General features: G+C 39.8%; 1 protein-coding gene across 1 annotated transcript in view; it reads right to left on the bottom strand.

Annotated features, from left to right (window-relative positions):
• The window catches only part of LEMD3 (LEM domain containing 3), a 1,135,447-nt gene that overhangs the window by 737,476 nt on the left and 379,843 nt on the right, over positions 1-18,128 (bottom strand). The window lies entirely within an intron of this gene.

Raw genomic sequence — 18,128 nt, forward strand, 5'->3', positions numbered from 1 at the left:
AGGCTCCTCCAAGATACTGATCGGATCAGACAATCCTGTTGATCTGAAGTCCTAGTTGGTTCAGCAGCCATATCAGATGAATCGGTCAGATCCGGGGCCAGCCCCACCTTGGTTGGATCCGAATGCGTCTGATCCAGAGAGGACCTCGTTCCAACCGAAAGCACCAAGGCTCTCAGCTCCAAAGGCCTGAAATCCGAGGCAGACTGGGATGGGATCAGATCCAGGGACTTGAGATCCAACAAACGCAGTTTCTTCGTGGAAACTGGCAAAGAAGAATGAGTCTTCCTCTTTGGGTCTGAAGAGGAAGCCTCTGAGGGGGAAACAAAAGCACCCCCTTGCACCAGACCCTTAAGGAGCAAAATGATGCAGCACTCAACTAAAGCCCTGGGGTTAAATGCGGCACAAAGGTCACACTCAACCTCCAAGTGCCCAAGCAATAAACACACTCCTCATGCGTATCGGAATAAGTCACTTTACGACTGCACTAGGAGCACTTCTTAAACCCAGCAGGCCTATCCGAAATTTTACACTCTCAAACTCTCACTAACGCAACTAACTACATACAAAGCCCTAACGGCTAACAGAAGAGAGGCACCAAAGCCCACAGACACACACAATTAGACTAAATAACTGAAAGGGAGGATCTGCGCTATAAAAAATAGCAAATAAGACTACCCTACATTAAACACTACCAAACTACAAAAATTTAAGAGGAAGAATGAAAAGTCTTTACTTAACTAGCCAGAGGCAGAGGGATGTGTCTTGTACATTGTCAGCTCGGATCTGATGTCAGATCCAAGACCCTGTGGTGGTGAATGAAGACATGGATAACACCAGATCACTACATTTATGGGGCCAGGTAACATACCAGGCTGCCTACTAGTCAGCTTGAAACAGGGTCTGTCATATAGACGTTATTCAATATCAAACTCTAAATGAGGTTTGTGCTGGATGAATGGAGGAAAGCAACCATCAGCACTCCTGCACAAAGGAGAGTCAACATACCTGGACAATTACAAATTTGACCAACCTCATCTGTAAGCTTATGGAGAGGATCATTATGCAAATAAGACATGTGTACCTTACAAACTCTTGACTCGAACAAGATCAGTTTTGTCAAGGGCAGATGCTTATCTGCTTAACCTGACCTCTTTGAAAAGGTTAAAGAAGGAATAGGATGAGGGAAAAACATTCATACCACATAACTAGACTTCACAAAGGCATTCAACATTAATCCACCCACTGGTAACTGTTGAACTCTTCCAACTAAATGTTAATTTCTATGTAACTTGTTGGATAGCAAACTGGCTCAAGAAAAGAACCCAAGAAATTAACAGCATGTGGTTCTACCTCCGCCAAAAGAACGGTCACAAGTGGTAAACCCCATGGTTCTGTGTCTGAGCCACTCCTTGCTGGCATTTACTCCTTGGATGTCAGAGCAAATTGTTAAGGGTTTACAGCAGACCAAGGTTACAGATGACTGCAAACAGTGTGGTCAAACTCTCCAGAGGACACTGAGATCTTCCAAGATGGCCTTCCTCAAACAGAAATGCAGTGATAACCATAGGCTAAAACTAAATGCCAAAAGAATGCCATTCAGCAAGCATGACATCCCATGTAACTATCACACCAGCATCACACTCCTGAAAATCATTTTGGTAATCAGGGATCTGAAAACCTATGTGGGCAACAAACTGTTATTTGATCACCATGTATCCACTACCTTAAGTCCTTTTTTCAATGGACAGCTTATTAGTAAGGGTATGGCATCTAGGTTCAGGGATGTGATCATTCCACTGTAATCAGCACTTATTAGGCACCCTTAGCTATGTAAATGTACAAACACTTAACACAACTGGAATGACCACAATGCTTTTTCACGAAGACAATTAATGGTCAATCAAAATTACACTGACCTTCTCAAAACCCTTTCTATCTTCTCGGTATCATACAGACTATGAGGGGTGATCTCTGCCTCGCGCGCACAGCCTCAAAATATCCCATCCTCTCAGATATACTTTACATCAGCAAGTCCAGTGGTGAATTAACAACCGTTCAAGAGGTCTTCATCTCTTTTTCAACATAAATACAACATGTTGTACAAACTCTGGATCCCACCCAGTTAGGGTTCGTGAAAGGCAGATCATGCCTCCTGAACCTGATCGACTTCTTTGAGGCAGTCACCAAAGCCGTGGATGAGGGTAAGGTGGTTCACACAGCCTATCTTGACCTCACCAAGGCTTTTGACAACATCCCCCAATCTGGAATTATAGCTAAACTCACTAAACTAGGTATAAATCCCTACTTCACAAGATGGGTTGCCAACTGGCTCGCTGACAGAACCCACACCGTAAAAGTTGCAGACTCCAAATCTGACCTCAAAGCAGTGACAAGTGGAGTACCACAGGGTTCCGTCCTGGGACCTTCTCTGAAGTACAGGCTAACACAGAAGGCATCTGGCTAACAAAACTAGGAGCCATAGCCAAGTCCCCAAATGATGTGGACATCCTACAGAAGGGCCTCACTGAGACAGATGCCTGGTGTCAGAGCCATGGCCTCAAACTCAATGCCAAAAAGTGCAGTGTCATCCCCTTTGGTAAAAACTCTGTACCCATGAACTACCACATAGGCAGCAATCTACTTAACACCGAATGCGTGATAAGAGACCTTGGGACCCAGATGGACAGTAGTCTCTCCTTTGATAGTCACATCGCCACAGTAGTCACAAAGTCCTTCTACGTGGCACACCTCATCATAAAAGGGTTCTCATCCAGGAAAAAAAAAAGGTCATTGTTCCCCTCTACTTGTCTCTCATTAGACCCATTATAGAGTACAACGCTCCTTTTGGAATGTACCTCACAAGACATCTGCAGCAGCTGGAAAGGCCACAGAAGTACTTCACAAAGAGGATTACTGGCCTCAAACAAATGCCCTACACTGACCGCCTCAAAAATCTCCAGCTTTACTCCGTAGCATATCACCGACTTCAAGGTGATCTCTGCCTAACATATAAAGCTATGTCAAACCCAGAGCTGTTGGACATGCTACACCTAAAGAAATCCAATTCCCTCAGAGTTACACGGTCTAGGGACCTAAACCTTGTCACCACAATAAACAGGACACACTGGAGGGATAGATTCCTGTCCCAGAGACTTCCGATAATCTGGAACAAGCTACCCATCTATGTCAAGCAAAGTTCTTCATTAGCACTCTTCAAGAAAAATCTTGATGAGTGGATAGGAAATAGGAAATGCACCCCGGGATCACTTCTGTCTCTGCTGGACAGTGGCACAGGAAAATAACTTTCTTTGGTGGCGTAAGCTATGGAACCTTGCTGGCTAGGCTTACATAGGCCCTTGGGCCGATAGCCTAGTACCTACCTATGAACCTACAACAGAGATGCATCACAGAAAGAGAACACCTACTCTTTGGAATCATCTTTTTTTACACATAAAAGCAAAGTACATGCTGTATTCAATTCAAACGTAATCTAGATGAATGAATGGGGAAACCACAATTCACTTCTGGTTGAACATCCTTGTTCCTTATGGATAGGGTAACACAAATGTTCTGTGTGGCTTTGGGTTATTCATACTTAAATTACAAACACTAAACATTTCATGGGAATGCAGGGCTAAGCTAAATATCCTCACAGATCAATATCCTTAATAAATACTCAAGAACCTGGGTCTCAAACTCATTTCCTTTGTTGCTCTTCTCAGATAATCAGTTCCCTCCCTGGCACCTGCCCCTTCAATCTCTTTCAAACCACATTACTTGCCATAATCAATGGCCTCTGCTATGTAATGACATTTGCCTTGGACTCTGCATTTTCTACAAAAACTTTGTACACAGCACTGAATACTGTATCCTTGACCTTTTCCAACAGATCAGTTCACCTACTCAGACAGTCACTAGACATCGGAATTCATCTCAGACACTTCCTCTAACGTATCATAAATCAAACTTCAAAATCCCCATACTATCTTCTTTTGCCTTTATATTCTTATCCCCAACTCAAAACCACACAGTGGTAAGATGAGTGATGGTTGGCTACACACCTTCACCTGAACAGCCTTAATTACTCTACTCTGTCTGGACTCTTTCCTGGTAAACTCAGATTCCTCATGACTATAAAATTGTCTTCTCTTCGTATCCACATCTCCACTCTCTCACTAGCCACTCATCCTCTTTCAAAGTTTCTAGGAGCTGATCTACTAGCACTGCCCCCTTCACCTCTACTGCCAGCACACTTGCATTATATTCCCTTCGGGGGGGGGGGGGGGGGCTTTCTCCTCTCTGACTTTACATTTGATGACCTTTATGTAGGGCACTACTACATCTCAGCCATGTCTTTCCTAAATCTACAGTTCATCAGCCCATGTTCTTCTACCTTTAATCATTCGTTTCTGTCCACCCTTCTTCCAGCTACACTGATGCCAGACTCCCCATCATCCACTCTAACAAGACTGCTTTAACAGCACAGCAATACTACCCCAGCTATACTAGGTCATCCTTATTTGTTCTTTTGTGATACTGTGCTTTTCTTCTTTGTTTTTACAAGCTATGTACTACCTCCTCTCTGTTTTATTGACACCTCCAATTTTAATTTAAAATATACATTAATTTTAATGACATTCTGACCCCAGTTTGGAGTATAATTTTAGAGAGACTGCCCAGTCTCCACACCCCAAGCTTTCAGTCTTAAACCCTTCTCCACTGCAACAGTTGTCATTATACTCCTTAATTAATCCACCCTTACATTGGCATACTGGTTCCTGAAAAGATAGAAATTTCTGGGGAACTCCAGTCTCCTTAGTCTGGCATCTCTCTGCCACCTACTTGACCCTGCTTTCTACCATCCCACCTACCTCAACTAACAAGATGTCAGTGCCTGTGTACATTGTTCTCTCTACTTTGGAGACTGTCTTGTTTACTTCATTCCACAAATTACTAAGCTGGGTCTTCTTAACAGTATCAATGGCCAGCGGCTCTATTGAAGCATAACTTCTGTTGCCCCCTTTGCCTTCATGAACTCTGCAGTTAGTGGTGGCTTCCCGGGGGGAGGGGGTCGTCACACTAGGAGTTGGCTGCAACTCATGTTAGAAAGTGCATTCAACATTCACACTGTTATGCTATTCCAGCCAATTGCAGTGTTATGCATTAAAAACAATTACACAATGACCCCCCCCATTAATATTCCAAAACGTGAATGGTGATTGGCTAGTGCACCCGTTGTAAAGCCCACAATCTACCAACGGAAAAAGGTCCAGTCGCCTAAACTGTTTTCTATTGATATAACGTGTCCAAAACTTACAAAAAAAATCAAAAAAACACGGAGCAACGGAGACTTTCCTTTCCCCATTGCTTCCGTTTCAAAGCATTGATGAACTGGGTATGTGTGGGAACGCAAGTCCCACACGCATGCACTGTACAGCACCACAAGGAAGCAGTATACCATCACCGGCGGAAGAACAGTAATGAGTCGTTATACAAAGACATTTAAGAAAATTTTATTTATTTTATTTTATTTTACATTTGTTGACCAGGCTAGTCCAGCTGGATATATGTCCATTTTCAGTGGAGGCCCGGGGAGAAAAGCTCCACAAATTACAACATAAAAGGTCAAGACAAAGACATTAACAGTAGAATTTGGTACATAGGAAGTTTTAAAAAATATTACAAGCCTAAGATTATATATCTTATATTTCAGTAGGGAAAGAAATATTTATCTAAGAATAGATGAACAAGACTAAGACATTTGCATTAGAAATGGTGCATTACAAATCTTTATAACATATTACAAGCCTAGGATTTTATATTATGTAATTCTATTAGGGAAAGAAAACTTAATATAAGACTAAACTAGATACAACTATTAGTTTATATTAATAGGTACTAAGGTCACACACAAACCTAAGAAAGAAAACACTAGAAATCAATGGATAGAGTATAGAAGATCAACATACAAGGATGCATTTACAGTGTTCTTTATTACCGACGTTGTGATCTTATATGAAGGTGGTTGACCATTCCACAGTATATACATATTTACATGAGAAAAAAAATCCTAAGAAAGGTTAAGCTCACTAGTAATTAGAGAGTAAACACAAGATCATGACCATGAGAGACTAGGAATCGTGGGAGTCTAGTTAATGGTCTTGTGCTTAGTCTGGGTTAACACAGGGGCATAGCTAGTGTGATTTAAGGTAGGGTTTGAGCTTGCTTTTAAATAAGCTGGCAGAGGATATTGAGGTTAGCTGGCTTGGGAGGATGTTCCAAGCTTTACCTACTGTATTGGAGAACAAGGTGTCACCAGCTGAATTGTTGGATTTTGATATTTGTACAAGTAGTTTATTAGATAAGCGTAAGGTCTTGAGATTGCTATAGGGGATGACTAGGGAAGTAAGTATGGGTGTATTTTGAGGTAAATACAGGATCTTATGGGCTACTATTAGTTGATTAAAAAGTATTAGATTTGGCAACTCTAACCATCCTAGCTGATTCAGGTTGATACAGTGATGAATTCTATAGGAGGACCCAGCTTTTTCTTAAATAATGTCTTTGTATAACAGCAATAACTGACTCTGTGGTTGTGGTACGTTGAAGATTTACCCACGGTTGGCTTTAATCACGAGGGCTTTGCCCTCGTGATTAAACCACACCAACCGTGGGTAAATCCTCAATATACCACACCACGTTGTAGGTTACTGCTCAACTACTTTACACCAGGTCTGCAGGGAGGCTATGTTCCTCTGCAGTCCCTGATGTGAAAGAGTTGCCACATACCCCAAACTCTAATCTACTATTTCTGTGATAACACCAGCTCAGATAAAGTATCAAGTTACTTCCCTCTTCCCTGAGTTCGTTTGGCTTTGCAGGAACTACGTTTAAAGATTGAGAATGTGAAGGCAGAGGACTCCCAGCATGTACAGGATTGCACAGCCCCCTGCAAAAATATTTTACTGACTGTCTCAATTATAGTTCAATAGTCTACCAGATGGCAGCATATTCTTCTGTTGTAGACCATTTTCGGTAAAATTAAGGTCAGTAAAACTATGCAGATCCATCACATCCAAGTCTCAAAACTAGTTTTACTGTAACCTAGTCTGTTCAGACTCCCCTGTCACATTCATAAGTTCAAGGTCAGTAAAGGAACTACAGGCTTAAGAATTTAGTTTAACAGTAGATGTCCAAAAAGATCACTGCTGTACTACACTACCTGCAAATGGAAAGTATCCTACTAAGGATACCGTATGTCTGGCCAGTACACCAAAGCTTGGACAACTTCTTCTTGCTCCACGTCTGCCTAGTGACCCAGGCAAGTGGTGAAGCATGCGAGTACATAACAGATGTACGGGCGAGAATACCTCAGAATGTTTCTGTCCTAGAGAAATGAGACAGAAATGAGGGGGAGACAGACAGGTCAGCAAAGGGGGGGGGGGGGGTTTATGAAGCAGGTCCACCTCGGCCAAGCGGAATAGGAGATAAACGTGAAAGTGTGTGAAAGATGAAAATATTGCAACAGTGATCTATTTGGACATCTACTATTTCTATAAGTTCTTACAACTGTACTATGTTCATTTGATTGCAGCTGGAGTACTGCTCACATATGGGAATATTTCCAAAGCTTTTAGAGTACCTGGGAGAAAGAAAAGGTATGGAACTGGGAGTCTACCATTTCTTGGAGTACTGACCTTGCAAAACCCTCTAAAAAAGCCATCACTTTTGTAGTGCTTTGTAAAAATGTCTATGGAAAACCAAGTGGCTGCTTCTAAAGTTTAAGTCCAAGCTTTTGAAAAGGTGCAAAAAGAAGCAATGGCTCTGGTAGAACGAGCTTTGACCTGGCCTGGAAGGGAGTTCCCATTAAGGAAATAAAGTTACACCCATGAAAATCGATGTAGAGGCAGGGCAACCCAGCTTCTCAGCTTGATAACATATAAAATGCTAATCAGATTTTGTAAAAGCCTTAGTCATGTGCAAACAGAATCTGAGCTGTGTTTGTCAGACAAATGAACTCTACCGTATTCCGAGGCTTAGGGAAGAAGCCAGGTTAAGTTAATAGACTGGTTAAAAAATACTTGATTGACAACTTTTGGCATAAAAGGAGGGATTAATCCTCTGGATACCCTTGCCCCCTGTGAAAGATCAGAAACTGAAGGGAAACCATAAGAACTTATAGCTCTGAAATAAGCTGAAGTTAGCAAGAGTCTCCCAAGTGCAGAATTTTAAAAGAGATATAAGAAGCAGGTTCAAAAGGAAGAAAGATTTAACTTTTCCAAAACACAATTCAGATGCCAAGGAGGATGAATGGATTTTCTTGAAGGATGTGAAGGAAACCTTTAAGAAGTTTTCTGAACTCAAAATGTGCAAATAACTGGATCTATGCACAAGAGATAATTTAAGAAAAATATGCTAGTCCAGCATTAAGTAGCTCACATTGCTAATGAGAGAGAGAGCGAGCGAGAGAGTGTGAGTGAGTAGGGATACCCACTTGATAAGGATCCTAATCTTTCTTTGGGCCACACAGAGAAAACCTCTTCCATTTGAAAAGCTAGGATCTTCTTGCAGCAGGTGCTCTAACCTTCTGTTGCACATCCTCTGAAAAAAGGTTCCAAAATGGAATTTAAATCCCATCACCTCAACTGTTAGGTTAAGGTTTCGCAAGTCTAAATGAGACCGCTTTTTTGTAGTTAGAGTAAGTCCATGCTGTAGGGGTTAATTTGCGATGAAGGCTCTGTGCTAGATGAAAAAAGAACCACCAATGATATCTGAGCAAAATGACATCAACAAAATGTTCGGATTGCCCTTTTGATTTTCAGAAGTACGTTTGGAATTGGGGAAAGGGATAAAGAGATTTCCCTTTCCAACAGATTGACAAGATAGCCATCGTTTATGCTTCTGGGAATAGGAATCTGGGGCAGAACAGTATAAGCTGCCTGTGTAAGTGGAGGTAAACAGGTCCATCTAAGGAGTTCTCCACTGACAATCTGTATGAAGAATTGGCTGTTTAACCAGGTTTTGTCAGAGGGAGAGAAGCACTAGTCTACTTCAGCTCCAAATTTCAAACCAGAGAGGAATATTACGCAGCCATACAATAAGAATGTTTGTGTGTGGTTTGAGCTTTGCATGAAGCATATTCTGACTATTAATTATATAAAAGGCACTGTAGCTACAGACCATAACCTTTTAAAATGGCTACATACAGCAAGAAGACAGAACAGAAAACTTCTTAGATGGAGTTTAGTAACCCAGTCCTACAAAATGACTAGCCATCATGTGGTAGTGCCAACAATAATGCAGATGGGTTATTTAAAAAGGCATGGGATTAAATTTAACAAAAGATCACACTCTTATCCCAAGCTTCATTTCTTGAGGAATGACTTCAGAAGTCTTACTGAAGGTACTTAAGGGGGGGGGGTGAACTGAGGGGTAATGTCAGACAAAATAAGCAGTTAAAATGTGATGTATACTTTTCTTTTGTCATGTTCATCGGCAGTTTAATGTTGTCATGACCAGAAATATGAAGACCATTTGCCTGGACATCAAAACACAGGAGATCTCAAGTGTTCTGAATCTGCAAGACTTGCACATTCATATAAATGAAAACAAACCATATTGACATTTCCAGCTGCAAACATTATACATCAGGCTTTGAGCCTGCTGAATGGCGCACAGCAACGGTTATCCCACTCCACAAGGGGGGAGCCACCACGGGCCCAGGGAACTACCGCCCCATTAGCCTGACAAGCCTGGTCTGCAAGGCCATGGAACTTATAAACAAAGACACTGATAATCTCCAAACTCTGGATTCCACCCAGTTCAGGTATGTAAAAGGCAGATCATGTCTCCTAAACCTGAAAGACTTCTTTGAAGCAGACACCAAAGCCGTAGACAAGGGTAAGGTGGTTCACACAGCCTGTCTAGATCTTGCCAAGGCTTTCGACACCATCCCCCACTCTGGAATTATAGATAAACTCACTAAACTAGGTATAAATCCCTATGTCACAAGATGGGCTGCCAACTGGCTCACTGACAGAACCCACACTGTGAAAGTAGCAGACTCCAAATCCGACTTCAGACCAGTGATAAGTGGAGTACCACAGGGTTCAGTCCTGGTTCCTCTCCTGTTTGGTATCTACTTCTCTGAAGTACAGGTCAACACAGAAGGTCTTTGGCTAATGAAGTTCGCAGATGACTGCAAACTAGGAGCCATAATCAAAACTCCTAACGATGTGGACATCCTACAAAAGGGCCTCACTGAGACAGATGCCTGGTGTCAAAGCCATGGCCACAAGCTCAATGCCAAAAAGTGCAGTCATCCCCTTTGGTAAAAACTCTGTACACATGAACTACAACATAGGCGATAGTATACTTAACACCGAAAGTGTGATGAGACCTTGGGACACAGGTGGACAGTAGTCTCTCCTTTGATAATCATATCGCCACAGTAGTCAGGAAATCCTTCTATGTGGCACACCTCATCACAAAAGATTTCTCATCCAGGAAAAAAAAAAGAGGTAATTGTTCCCCTCTACTCATCACTCATTAGACCCATTATAGAGTACAACGCCCCTTTTGGTATGTACCTCACAAGTCATCTACAACTGGAAAGGCCACAGAAATACCTCACAGAGGATTACTGGCCTCAAACAGATGCCCTACGCAGACTGTCTCAAAAAAATTCCAGCTTTACTCCGTCGCATATCGCCTACTCAGAGGTGATCTCTGCCTAACATACAAAGCTATGTCAAACCCACAGCTGTTGGACATGCTCCACTTAAATCCTAATCCCTCCGAGCTACACGCTCTAGGGACCTAAACCTTGTCACTACAATAACCAGAACATGCCGGAGGGATCGATTCCTGTCCCAGAAACTTCCCATACTCTTGAATAAACTACCTATCTATATCAAACAAAGCTCCTCATTAGCACTCTTCAAGAAAAATCTTGATGACTGGATGGGAGACAGAAAATTCACCCTGGGATCACCTCTGTGGCTCTGCTCGACAGTGGCATAGGAAAATAATTTTCTTGGGTGGCAAAAGCCAGGGTACCTTTTTGGCTGGGCTTGTACAGGCCCCAGGGCCGATAGCCTAGTACCTACCTATGAATCAGATGTAATCTTCTGTACAGTCAATGCCCACCAAGTGTTGCATAGCTCATTCATTTCTGGACTTCCTTTAAATCTCATTCCTCCTCCAAAACATTGTCCTGCGTGTATTTTCCCACAATTTCTAATTTTTCCGTGTACTCTACTCCTACCTTTTTCTAATGATCACACTTCTAATTACTTCATCTCTGCTGCAATATTCACTACTTCTAGTATGGTTAGTTCAGATTCCGATTTCCATTTTCTATTAATTGCTTTTTTAGGCAGCCACCAGAATTAAACTCAGTAAGGCTTTACTATGTCTAGGAATTCTGATTCTGAAATCTAGCTCAAAAAAACTGTTAAGCTGCACCAATTTTCTCACCCAATATTTCTGACAGGATAGTCTGCAGGGAATTTTTTTTAAGTCTGCCAAATCATTACACACCCAAAAGAGTATGTTCTCAATTACCTGTTTCAACCCCACCACACCTCCATTTGAAATCTACCCGAGGAAAAATGCTTTGCACTATGCTTGGGGTATAAAATTGCCTAAAACACGTACAAGCAAAGATCTTAAATCCTCTAGACTTTTTTTTGCATATACAGGAGCCATACATATGTCCTTCCATTGTTTCTTTGTGAAATGCTTATCTACTTCTCTTCCCAGTCCTTTCTTAACCTACTCTGATTAATAAAGTTATATAATATTTTATATGCCCTAGTTATTCCTTTTTAACAGCAGCTTTTGGTCTAGATTCTACTAGAAACTCTACCAGTGCTTGTTTTTCACTTAGGACCCCCCTATTACTTTCTCTTTGCCTATACCTCTGATATCAATCTTTGACAGGGAAGGCAATCTGTAACCTGCAGTCCAAATGTACTATTGGCCTCTTCCTATTCTACTACCTTTCCCTCTCTATTTTCTTCCAATATTTTGGTTCCTTTAACAATTTTCTCCAGTAAATTCCAGCCCCCTCCCCCCGGCTATTATCTGCACCCCTAATTATTGTCATACTTATCAGCAGACTTTCTCCACTGCTGTGTTCGCTTACCTCTTAGAATACTTTGTGACTTTATGAATATTCTGACAGGTTATAGTTATTCTCCTTAAGGATATGCATCTTGAGCTTCTCCGTTTCAGCATCATCCTTTTCCACTCTGAATTATACTTTCAGCTTGTGCTGTGTATAGCAGCCTTAACTATGTAGCTCTGAAATATCCCTTCAAATCAGGTAATCCCAAACAACCTTGTATAACTGGAAGGATTAACTTATCCCATTTGACTCTTGTTCTCTTCCTCTCCCAGATTTCAAACCTTTATTACTTACTATCAAGAGCTTCTCTGGTTGAGAAAATATGCCTGACCTGTATATAAAACTAAAGGAACTAAACATTTTCACTGTTTGTATCTTGCTATCCATATCCATAAAACAGAACTTTCAGTATCTCAGTTTATGTATTATTTTTATAGTGTAGTCCCACATATCCTTAACTGCCATAGCAGAAGTCTTTTTAACCCATACTCCTAAGTTATTCAGTTTATCATGTAACCATAAATATGGGTATTGTGGAACCAAAGCCTTTGACTTATCTTCACTAATATATATCCCAAAAAGATGCAAATCTGTCTCAAAAACATTCCCCAACACTGAAATATCATTTTTTGCTTTTATCAGGTACAGAACATCATCTTGCAAATATTTTTTGTTCAGATTACCATACCAATTATATCCTTGAATTTCCGAGTCCCTTTTTTGCCAATATTTAAGTACATCACAAATAAAGGGGAAAGAAGATAAGTTCTGCTTGAGCAGAGGAACTAGACAGGGTCATCAGTGAGGATCCCCCTTCATTTTAATTTTTACCTCATATAGCCTCCTAATTAATATTGTGTCAGGGAATGCAAATGCTTCCATTGCCCTACTCATAAAATCCAAGCTTACACTGTTAAATGCTTTATCTGCATCAAGATCCAACAACATTGTTATTTTCTTAAATTCTGTTTCCACTTGATCACTGTTGTCAAATGTTTGTCTCCCCTCCACAAAACCACACAGATAAACATACCAATGTTGGCATCATCTTTGCCACTCTTTTAGCCATTACAGATAAACTTTATAATCATGGATTAGAATTGAAAATGACCTATATGAAGCTGGATCTGATGCGTCTTTACCATCTTTAGGTGTTACAGCCAACTACAGCATTCTTCCAGGATGTTGGTGCTTCTTTTAAATACTGTTAAACAAAACCTTCCAGATCTTATCAGTTTCTTCCCTCTTAGCTTCCAAACTTCCACAGGAATACCATGTATTCCTTGGAAACTTTCTTATAGGCTGGTTATACATAATTTTTATCTCTTCTCCTACCCTACTAACGAAGCCTCATCTACCTCTAACCTTGGGATATTTAATCCTTCCATAAACATTTCCATCCATACTTTTTCTTGATTTCCATATTTCTCAACTCCTTTATACAGATTTTCATAAAATTTCAGAAATACTTCTAATATCGCTATAGGATCTCTGATTATTTTCCTTGTTACAGGCTCTCAAAACTCGGCAATAACCCTTTGCATTTTCTGTTGCCCGAGTCACCGTGTTAAAAGATTTTGTGCTCTGGAGTTATCAAAACGTTGCTTAACAGCAGTCTTTTGAAACTTATGAATATTTACTATCAAGATAGTCCTTTATCTTCTCTTTAGCATTCTGCAGTTGCACCTCTTCTGTGAGATTCTTCTTAACCATATCTATTTTTCTTTTACTTCTACCCTATTTTTAAACTCCACTTTCATTTTATACCACTCACTACCTATATTTTCTGAAGAAATTTCTATCTTCCTTAATACCAATAATTTTCACTAGCCGTTCCTTAAATTCTTATGTTTAACAGACAGGGGGAAGCATCAATGTCTCCTTTTTACTTCATTACCTTGCATTTTTACTTTAGTTATTATTGGTGCATGATCTGAGATATAGGATGCATATCAAAATTTTCAATTAAATGCACGTTCCTGTGAAATATAATTCTGTCTAGCCTAGCCCAGTTTTTGTATTTTGGGGAATATGTAAATTCTCTTCAAGCTCCTACTACTGAATTCACATCTCCCAAATCAAATATTTACATAACATTCTTCCAAAAATCTACCATCTTTTGTTATGTTTTCCTTCTACGACCCCAGATACATCTTTACTGTTACAAATCAATTTCCAGGCCCACTTATAAGTAATACTCCTTGCTGAAAGCTAATTATTTTTCCCAAAATGTTCTTAAGCTCCACTTAAGCAGTTTTAGGTGGCATATAAATACATTCCCTTGTAATCCTCCTCCCCTGCTATGTACACCTTTACTACTACAAATTTTTATATTTTTCCCTCTTCTATCACTATAGAAGCTTCACTAGGAATCAAGTATTTATTTTTTCCTTTGTCCCAGGTATTCTGCTGAATAACCATCCTGAAATTCTTTCTTTATCAAATTCATAGTCTCATTTCTTTCCAAATGTGCCACCTGTGGGATACCTATTTGCACTCTGCATTTCTTTATACTTAACTATTTTGTATATACCAGAAAGACAATTCACATTTAAAGACAATATGAAAAGTGCAGCCATAAGAATTATTATTCCCATCGGTTCGTTACAAGAGCTTTTTTTTTTTTTTTTAAGTGTAGTTTCCACTTCTATTACACTCATTCATTAATCTTTGGCAGGGTGATCTTTTACACAGTTGTTTGTCGAGTCCATTTAAACCTATGTCACACATCTTACAAAAGTTTTTGTTTTAATAAAAACTTCAAATAAAAATACAAACACACCCCAGACCACCTCCATAACCTAATAAGTTACACAAAGAAAGCTACATACATCTTCAAAAAACAGCAATAATGCCCTCTTAGTAGAAAACTGTAAATGAATGACAGGTACACTCACAGACAGGCCCTATATACATTAACCTATAACAAAGGCTATCCATGCTAAGATGCATGGTACAAGCCTGTGCTTCTACTTACACTAAGTGCTGTTTGTCATCTTTATTCCTTTCCTATGGGTAGAAAACTAGAACACGTTGTTTAGTAAGTGATAGGAGTATTCTGTTTTATACTGCCCTTTTCAGCTTGTCTTCATAGAAACATGAAAACCAGATACAGAGTTACCTCCGACTACAAACTTATCGTTTTGCACTGTGAACATTTATTTGCTGAAGGAAAACTTATGTTCAATGTTTTTCTATTGACTTGCTTCCACTTATTTTGTTAGATCAAGTCAAGGGCCTTAATCCAGTCATCTCCTATGCAAACTATGAAAAAGCATATCAGATTTACTTGCATCATGCTTTCCTGTCCAGGCTTTATTCTCATTTTACATTGCAATGCCTTAACTTATTAAAACTGAACAAAAAAGAGAGAAGGAAAAGGGGGCACCTGTTTACTTTAGTACCCCTATTAAAAGCTTCACTATATAACAAGCAGTATACGTCATGTTTTATAAAATAATACTGCTAAATAAGGATATGAAGTAGGGCATATGCTTTGGAGTCCCCTTACAAGTTTAACAAGGTCAAATAAGTCTCAATATTTCCAGGTTTTGTTCTGCCATATTTCAGAAATGTGACCGATGCCTTGTAATCCCACATTTATTCACTAATTTCAGAGTTGTAGTTTTTCCCTCCCATTGATCTCCATCATCCAATTCCAGTCTCTGGTTCATTTCAAATGTACTCCTGGTTCTTCTAGTCTTCTAGTCTCTCAAGCATTTTCCTTTGGAACACTGGAAAATGTTTTCACTGGCATAGTCTCTCTATGAGCTTTATTATCAAAAGAACAGGAAGCAGAAATCTCTTCTATTTGACAAACGTTTGTATTTCCTCCTTAAATATCTCTACCTGATGTCTCTCTAAAATCCTGTTATGTGATACAGCCACAAAAAAACATAACCGCAGCTTTAAAAAAAAATCCACTATTCTCTTTTACTGCTTAGGCTTCATACTTTTCCATACTGTTTGACTTTCAGTGTTAAAACCAAGATGAAAACTGTCTAGTCATCTCTTAAATAATGATGTCACATTTGCCATAGCTCTTGCTGAAGATCCTGGGAGGTTTCCTCCCCCAAAGTGACGTAAACACTGCCTTATTTGCAAGCTGTACAGAATCCCTGTGATCCTCCCACATTGTGATGTCAACACTGCCTTTCCCAGCCCACTGTTAACCTAATAAATGGACTAGATGTTGTGTGGAACTCCTTTTCTGTGTTAGCAAATCTGGTCGACTCTATTCATGTGAAGCACTTCTTCACCAGTGTTTTGCTACTTCATAAGTAAGGTAAGTCTTATTACTTCTTAATAGAGTATCCTAAATATAATCTGTCCCTGTTTCTATGCCTCTCTAGCCCTTATAGTGTGTCCTCCCAAGTTTTTTATTGCACATTAGCGGAGTTAATCTTTTTCTGTTTGTAAGGGTGCCACATGCTTCCCTTTCGCAGCTGCATTTTTAGCTTAGCCTACTTATTTTCGTTTTGATCCAGGGTTTATATTTCCCTGGTTATGTTTAATACTGGTGTCTTTTGTATTCTTGAGTCGGCCTGTGTTTCTGTGCTTGCTGCCTTTGGGTTTCTTTCTGAAGTAAGTGTATTGCTGCTTGTAGTAATTGTATTACTGTCTAGTGTTTTTAGTTGCTTGCTGGTGTTTTTTAAAAACTATGCTGTATTTGTAGCTATATTTGGTTTTCTTTAGTTGATGCCTTGTGCTTCACGATTGTGGTTGCTGGTGTGTTTTTTTTAAAAACCTTGCTGTATTTGTAGCTGTATTTGGTTTTCCTTAGTTTGCTGATGCCTCGTACTTCGTGATTGCATGCTGCAGATGTTTTGTAATGTTTTCAGATGTTTGTTTCTGTTGTTGAGCTTCGCGTTTTGGTCTTGTCATGTTTTTTATTTATTTTTTTTTAATATTAGTAATCCGTTTTATTGGTTATGCTGCTGGGCTTGCTCCGTTTTATTTGTTATGCTACTGTGCTTGCTCCGTTTTAGTGTGTGTGCCATCAAACCTGCTACCTGCTTGAAACTTTGCCACAGCTGAATAATACCTTTTTTTTTTCCTGTTAGCTGGGTATTGAAATTATTTTAATGTGGACGCTGGAGCCATTAGGCATAAAACTTATTTACTGAGTAATTCTGCAGCCTTTAAAAATACTTATGAATAGTCAGCAAGAGAGTGGTAGTAGTCCAGGGGTGGTTTCTGCAGCTATACTTGTTTCATGCAACTAAGCTAAGTGCATTTCTGGGTTCCCATGTAAGATTATTATAGCAGGTAAATATACAGTGATGTAGGCAATATAGAGGTTCAACATTTTGTCCATCAGTATGTGTCCATAGTTTAGAAGTAGCCTCAGACACTTCACAATGCTCAGTTACACATAGAGCGCAGGTTCTTGTAAGATTAATGTCACGGCTGCTATCATATTATTTGAGCCTGCGTGTTGTTTTGTTTTTAAATTAATGAAAAACATAAGAGAAATAAGAGAGAAATAGAAGATAGATGGGAAAGGAAATGAGGAATTTTGCTGCTTGTACAAGCACAGCAGCTTAGTCATTGTAAAGCTGCTAAGCAGCATGCCTTGAGTGAGAGTTGCTGCCAATTCCTATTGAAATAATGGAATCAGCATGACATATATTTTTTGACTTTGTTATAAAGTTTGGTAGACAAAATACTATTTCTTTAGTCTGCAAAGTGATATTCTGCCTGTTAATATAACATTTTGTGAGTGAGTATAGCACACAAGCCACTGAGAAGCAAAGTCTGATAAAATCTCTAAGGCTGGTAAGCTTTTCTGATCTCAGTTTTCTGGTAGTGAAGTACATGCCCTGCAACCATTTTTTTTTGTGGCCAGGGATAGCACTATCATGGTAGGGGCTCTGAGTGAGAAGAAATAAAATAGGAGGAGGAACTTGCTAAAAAATACAGGTAACATATGTAGTGCCTTCATCTGGAGGCCTTCTAATGTCCATAGGATACAGCAAGGGGCAAGTGTGTGCGCGCA

Source organism: Protopterus annectens, chromosome 11.part0 (genome assembly GCF_019279795.1).
Source record: "Protopterus annectens isolate FY-2018-M chromosome 11.part0, PAN1.0, whole genome shotgun sequence".
Lineage (NCBI taxonomy): Eukaryota > Metazoa > Chordata > Ceratodontiformes > Protopteridae > Protopterus > Protopterus annectens.